We start from the raw sequence: 7,172 nt of genomic DNA on the forward strand, positions 1-7,172 counted from the left end.
TTAGCTGGAATCGGCACACGTGACGGGGTGGAGCTACGATGACGACGTGGTGACCAGCTCTCCGGCACGAGCGGCCCCATTCAACAGCCAGAAGACCGGACTGCGCAAGCGCGTCTAAAAACGCCAGAAGACAGCTAAATTAGACAGCACCATGGCGACGGGGACGCTAGCAACGGAGCAGGTAAGTGAATAACTTCTGTATGGCTCATATTTAATGCACGATGTATATTACAAAGTGCATTAATATGGCCATACAGAAGTGTATAACCCCACTTGCTGCCGCGGGACAACCCCTTTAATTTTGGATGGGCTGCGGGTTGGATGACTTCCATTGACACCACACGAAAATGGAGCATTCTGCACTTTTTCCTCCACTCGCGGAAACTGCAATTGGTTTCCACAAGTGTGCAGGAAAAAGTGTTTTTCCATAGCATGCTATGAATTTTTTTTACTGCAGACACCCGCCGTGACTTCCACAGCAAAAACCCATTCGTGTGCAGGTGGCAGCTGTATGCAGTATAAAAGTACTACTAATTTATTATAACAAACATGTGTGGCATTTCTTTTGCAGAGAATGGCTTTATTATTGGAGTGATGTCAATGGTCTTAAGGATGTCATATCATACACAAACACTGGGGGCAACTTCAGCATTTGAGAATACAGATTTCAAATTGTTGGTATTGATTTTGTGTACAAAGCAGAGGAGGCTTACAATTTTCACCATTAGCCATGGAGTGCTTGAGATGCTCACATTCATTTAAAAAGTCGTCATCATTATGGTCCTTGTGATACATACTAGCCAGATGTTCACACTTTTTGCATCAGAAGCAATGGTTTACAATTCCTTAGAGAGAACAGATTTCCAATCTGAGAATACGTTTCTGCATGTTTCATCAGTTCAAAGATGAACTGTCACAGGCCCATGTCACAGGCCTATCACCAGGTAAGCCAGAAACCTACTGTATGATGAGGGGCAATCACCCCAAAACAGCTGTCTATGGGTTTCTGGCCACAGAAATCATGGACACACAAATAAGTCCCTGGGGGCAGATTTGCTTAGACTGGCATTTTGTACACCAATCTAGAGCCAAAATACATTTAAGATGCAAGCTTAAGGCGCACATAAGGCCTCTGGATGATGTATACCCATGTATGGCATTCAGTGGCACATTGGGCTTTATGTTTGATGCACAAGTCTAGAGATTTTCGTGGAGTTTACATGAAATAGTAACCTGAAAGGCTTTTAAAACCCATAATGGAAATTAATCATTACTACATGTGCAGTGACAGAGGCGCTGGGCATACCACTGAGGAGATGGCAGGGTAGTTAGGGATGTCACAGTGGTACTACCAACTCCTCCCCTGAGCGATGCGTGTAACCCTTTGCCAAAGTCCTGACAGGCTTCTCAAGGAAATGCTGGTGTAGCGGTTACCTGAATAAACTTAGGTAACTGAACTTTAGACTGTCTGGGAACAGGCAGCAACCAGAACTTTTACTTGTAACGTTTCAGCAGGTTAATTTACAAACGGATGATTGGAAAGTACATGCCAGCGCAGGAGACAATTGAAGATGTCAGGAAGGAGAACACAGGATGACACCGGGTCCACAGTCTTAGTTATCTGATAGACGCTCCTGGAGAAGACACTCCACTGAATGCTGACTCTTTCTGCATGTTTTCAGACACTGCATGGCAGACTCCACTTTACTCGCACCAGGGGGATAGGATCCTGGGTACGAGCTTCCAGTACCTTTCCTCTTCTTCAGTAGCTGTAGGTGCCTACAGGTAACCCAAACACAAACTCCTTGCTCTCTCCACAAACTTTCTAAACCAAGGACTTTTCATCTTTTGTACCCCTTGCAAAACCCATATATCTATCATGGACAACATATATTGTTACATTTTCAGACATAACTCAAACATTCATAGATGTTAACCTCTTGCGTGCTGCAGCTGTGCAATACACAACTACTGACAAGACAATTTGCACAGTGCATCTACAATTAAGACATGACATATGGGACAACTATAGACATTTATGGATATATGCATTTTAGGCCACTAGACATGTAACTGGCATTGAGGGCTGAGTGATCATGCAAGTTGCTTGGAGTAATTGCAATCTCCAGAGCCACTTCACTCAGAATCATAGCTAGGAAGGGGGCAATAGCCCTGGGCACACTTACATGGCGGAGCCCATGTTGCCCAGGCAAAACTTTACTTGATACTAATACAATTGAGACCTAGGGTCTAGCAGGAAACCATAGGCTCCTTGCACTACCATCTGCCCTTATAGAAGTCACACCCACAGACAGAAATGTCAAGAATTAGCTGCAGCCAGTGTGATTGTCATTGCATCATACCCCCTGCACTAAGCAAAACCATGTGGCAGAGGGCACAGGTTACATGGTGCACATACATGGTAGTGAGGGTGATGAAAATAGTGATGAGCCAAAAATGTGTAGCTGGAAGATATCATGGTGGTCTGGGTCAGACTGAAGGGAAAAGAAACTGTCAAAAATGTATCACTGGCTACAACTGTACTGAATTACTCTTACAGAGAATCTTTAGATTTATATCTTTCCCAATGTGGTCACCAAATTGGTGAGGAAGTGTACTACATCTATATGTAACCACTGCCATTTTAGGTCCAGACTCTGCAATTGTAGTCTCACAGGATAATTGCTGCAGAATGTTCACAGTAACTAGTGTGTGTGTGAAGGTGCCTTTTTGGGTATAGTCACAAGTGTGTTGCATAAGTTTCTCCAACTGAAAACTTCCATGCATTGTTTCTGCGTCAAAGATCTTCTAAATGGAAACATTCCTTATTCTTTCATTCTGCACAAGTAGGAGGTCCTCCTAGGAGCATCTCAAGCCATTTGCTGCTTTAACGCGAACACAAAAGTTCTTTATGCACTCAGAAGGAAGTCCACTTAAGCTTGTAGCAGAATCGACCAGATATTGATGGTCTATCCTTATCACAAGCCATCAGTTTTTAAAAGCTGATAACCTATTTAAGAAGGTGTCTGCCATTACTTTACAACTACTGAAACTCCTGATTGCTGACCAGGGCATGTGACTACAGCAGCCAATCACTGGCTATGGGGCACTGCTTTGGTAATGATTAGCTGCAGCAGTTACATGTCCTGGGTAGCCACAACCAGAGACTACAGTGGTTGTGAAGCAATATAAAGTAGTAGAAAGCCCCTTTATCCTATGAGATGCTCTTCAGCCAACTTTCTCAGGAAGACGGGTGTAGAAGGGGATTTTGTGCACCTTAGGTAATTCCTTGGCCAGGAAGTTGTGCAACTTACTCGAATGGTACAGATTGCGGAACAAGTCCCTCAGTATTGTCATGTGGCTGCACTGCTCTGTTCAGTTCTCCCTTAATATAGAGCAAAGGCCTCCTCTGAATAGACCATCCACCATCATGGTATCCAAGGCTACTGACCACCATCTTATTATGCTACAAGCTTTAATCAGATAAATGTCTACAGCAAGTCTGATGTATTTAAAGACTTTAAATCTGAATATCAGTTCTTACTTTGAAGGATATGTATAGGAGAGCGCTCACTGCGGAGGTGCCAGGGATATAGTTGTCTGACGAGATACTTCTACAGTCAGAGAGTCAATCTTCTCAGATAAAACCAAAGATTTAAAGGTGCTCCGAAGAGATCTCATATCATTGGTGAGACTGCAGCCAGAGGGAACTCCATTCACAGGGTGAAGGAGACAATAAAATCTATATAATATATTTATGACGTCCCTATAAGCACTATCATAAGATATTATGACAAATGCCCCTGCATATAATTTATATACTATACAAATAGACACCCCATGGGTTGGAATAATATGATATAAAATATAGTGCATTATGAAACGAAGCCGCTAACTGGGTGTAAATGCCTCTCACGATAAAGACAAAAACAGACATCCTATAAGTTATGCGGACCCTGACGGAGTGCTGCATACAGATGGACGGCATCACGCTAGTTGGTGGGTCGAATTACTGCACGTCAAATGACAGGTGGGCAGGTGCTAATAGGCGGCCGCTCCCCTTGAGGTGCATAAATTGTGCTCCCGCGATGACGCGGGTTATACACGTGATCTATAAGTCACCCGGAACACGTGAGCACATCATTGGACTACATAATGACAGGTGGGTAGATGCCAGCAGGTGGCCACTCCCCTTGAGGTCATCCTATGTGGGCTAACCATGCGCCCGTAGTGACGCGGGTTCACACGCGATATTGACGTCATCAGGGGTTTCCCAGAAGGAGTATCACACCAAATTTCGGCGCCTTCTCCTCCCTTGTTCACTCCCCCGACCCTCCCCTTTATACAAACAGGAGATGGGATTCGCCATAGAACACATCATCTTTTAGGTAATTATCTATATATTTGTATGTTTTAATGTAACCTTTACACTTGAAAAAGGCCTTCCGGCCGAAACGCGTTGTGTATACTTCGATTGCACATATTAAAAGTTATGGAAATACCTTCGCTACCGCTGGCTTTCATCTCCGTGTGATAAGTTAACCCTGGATTGGGAGGCACCTTGGCTATAGGCGCCTCCACCGATTAAGTTCTATCTTTTATCCATTTCTGCATACACATTATTTGGTGTGAGCGCTGAAGAATTTTTTCCCTTTTTTGTCTTGCTAAGTTCTTACTTTGGTATGGCTCTATAGGCCATTGCTCCATGTGGTTACTTGTATTGCATGTAGTGTTTGCCTATGAGAATACACATGTTGATCTGAGAAGATCCAGTGTTACATTAAGACTGCAGATATTAGGACAGACAGCCTTTAGCCCCTCAAATACAACTCCTATTTCATACAGTCTTATATTACAAGATGTAAGCAACATAATAGTTAAGTTATTCACTGGAAGATCTGGATAAGTTTACAAGACTCCTGCAGCTAGACAACCAAATAGTTGACCAACATGACAAATTCAGAGATTCACAAGTTTTATTTCAAAACCTTCCAGTAGAAAAGAAAGGCTGCTCTAGCACCCAGGGAGAAGGAGAGTCCTTGAGAAGGACAGTAGAGAAGCCCAAACTGCTGAGAGGCCATGGAACAAGACCATTATTCAGGAGGACGGCTCGTCAGGGACATCCTCCTCACATCATCCAGAAAGGGACTCCTTTCTTATCAGAAACCAGACATTGGAGGATCCACAGAAGACTTCACTAACTCACTTCTAGCTTTGATGGAGTCACCCGGAGAAGAACCTGAAACATTAGAGAACAAGTTATTCAATGCTAATTCTGTTATCAAAGTCATTAAAGCAGATCTGTCAGGTTCCCTGTGCCAATTTGTGGGCAAAGAAACAGACACTCCACTTTGGGGATGTGTACTATAGTTTGCAATTGTTCAGAATTTATGAGTTAACTTTGTAAGTGTAGACAAACTATAGAGCAGTACCTGTAGGTCTTTAAGCTGCATAAACCTGTATATTTTGGATACTTCATATTATGTGGGCCCTATATGGTGGTGTGAAATAGCTTAGTGTGCAGTCATTTTGCATCAAGACCCATTGTCCCTAAAACCATCTAAACAAAGCTTGTAGTCCTCTTTTTTTTCCTCACTATTATAAGTTAGTAGTTGTCCGTTATGAAAAAAAAACAAAAAACCCACACACAACTGGGACATTCAATGCATTGAGAGAATTTTAGAGGTTGACAATTCTAACCCATGTCGCTTTTCCATACCATTTCCTGATCAGTTTCAAAATATTGGGGGTGCTAACCAGTTTGTGGTGCCCTCCCCTTCCTTTGACATCCACCTTGCAGATACTGCCTTTTGGAGGGCCAAACAAATAGCCTGCTTTGCTCTCCCCAGCAAGGAAGGCTATTATAGGCTATAAATCTAAGGTTATTTGTTAATCCGGGTTTACAAGCAGGTAGAAACTATTAGGGGGTTGATCCAGGGAACAGTCTGATTGCCATTAGGGAGTCAGGAAGGAATTTTTTCCCCAAAAGGGCTAATTGGCTTCTGCTCTTGGGTTTTTTTTGCCTTCCTCTGGATCAACAAGACAGGAGGCTAGACAGGCTGAACTAGAGGGACATTGTCTTCATTCAGCCTTACAAACTATGTAACTATGTATAAGAGTTTAAAGGCATCCCTTCCTTGGGAATGTGACTGAGCAAGAAGTTTAGTGTACCAAGATAAGGTGTTAAACTGCTACTTGCACCTGTTTTAACCCCTTCCTGTATGCACAGCCTTCCCAAACTGTCACAGGATACCAACTAAGTTTTTTTTTTGCTCATCTGGTACCATATTTCATGCCTTTTGGCCTACCCGGGACAGATGTCACTGCACTGATTACTCCTGGGAGAACTGACCTGACGGTACCCCGCAGCCAAGACCAGATCTCTAAACAAGGAAGTTAGAGACTGAAAAGCAAGAAATCCCTTTAGAGCAGTCCAAAGTCAAGTCAGTAACACAATGGGTCCACACCTGCTGTTATAAATCTATACATGGTGTCATGGTTTTAGAATTTTTTTTTGGTGTACAGAGTCTTGTAAATTTTGGATGGGTAGATTCTATATTTTCAGTTTGCATTTCAGCCTGGGATGAACAAGCAGAACAGAATCCAACAGAAGAATACATACAATATTAGGACCTTGTCATTTGTTGCTACTACATGGAACTTAGGCAACAGATATACTAGAACTATCCTGCGATTACAGATCAATCATTACCTTATCATTGATCACCCGTCACATCCCGTGTTCTTTTCCTGGATGGAGCAGCACTAACAGGTCCTACAACAAGAAGTGTCATTATTTGGACCTTCATGAGTTACTACAATGTCCTGGAATATTTATGACATCTACCTTTAGTTTTAGAACTTGGTACCACCTCATTTGGCTTCTTGAAGGACTCCACATCTGGATATGAAGGAAAAATATAAATAAAGCACCATATTCATTAGAGCACTCAGTGTCACCATTCCATCACAACCAGATGCAATGCCATCTTTTACTCTACTCAACCACAGAACTACTCATGGGTTCCTCAGATCATATAAAAGCATGGTCCAGAGTCACAACCCCTTGTGTCAGACTTACCCGATGCTTTTACTTCACCTTCTGTTGATGAAACTTTATTTTCTTTGACTTCAGCCCCAGTTTCCACTGATGGAGCCTCTTTCTGTGTAGC

General features: G+C 42.8%; 1 long non-coding RNA gene across 1 annotated transcript; it reads right to left on the reverse strand.

Annotated features, from left to right (window-relative positions):
* Positions 1–5,025: 5,025 nt before the first annotated feature.
* On the reverse strand, positions 5,026–6,902 carry LOC136626896 (uncharacterized). Its single transcript, XR_010792708.1, has 3 exons — positions 6,848–6,902; positions 6,713–6,775; positions 5,026–5,239 (listed from the first exon to the last, which is right to left on the reverse strand). It is a non-coding gene; the product is annotated as an uncharacterized lncRNA (long non-coding RNA).
* Between the last annotated feature and the right edge of the window lie 270 nt (positions 6,903–7,172).

Source organism: Eleutherodactylus coqui, chromosome 5 (assembly GCF_035609145.1).
Source record: "Eleutherodactylus coqui strain aEleCoq1 chromosome 5, aEleCoq1.hap1, whole genome shotgun sequence".
In the NCBI taxonomy this organism is placed as follows: domain Eukaryota; kingdom Metazoa; phylum Chordata; class Amphibia; order Anura; family Eleutherodactylidae; genus Eleutherodactylus; species Eleutherodactylus coqui.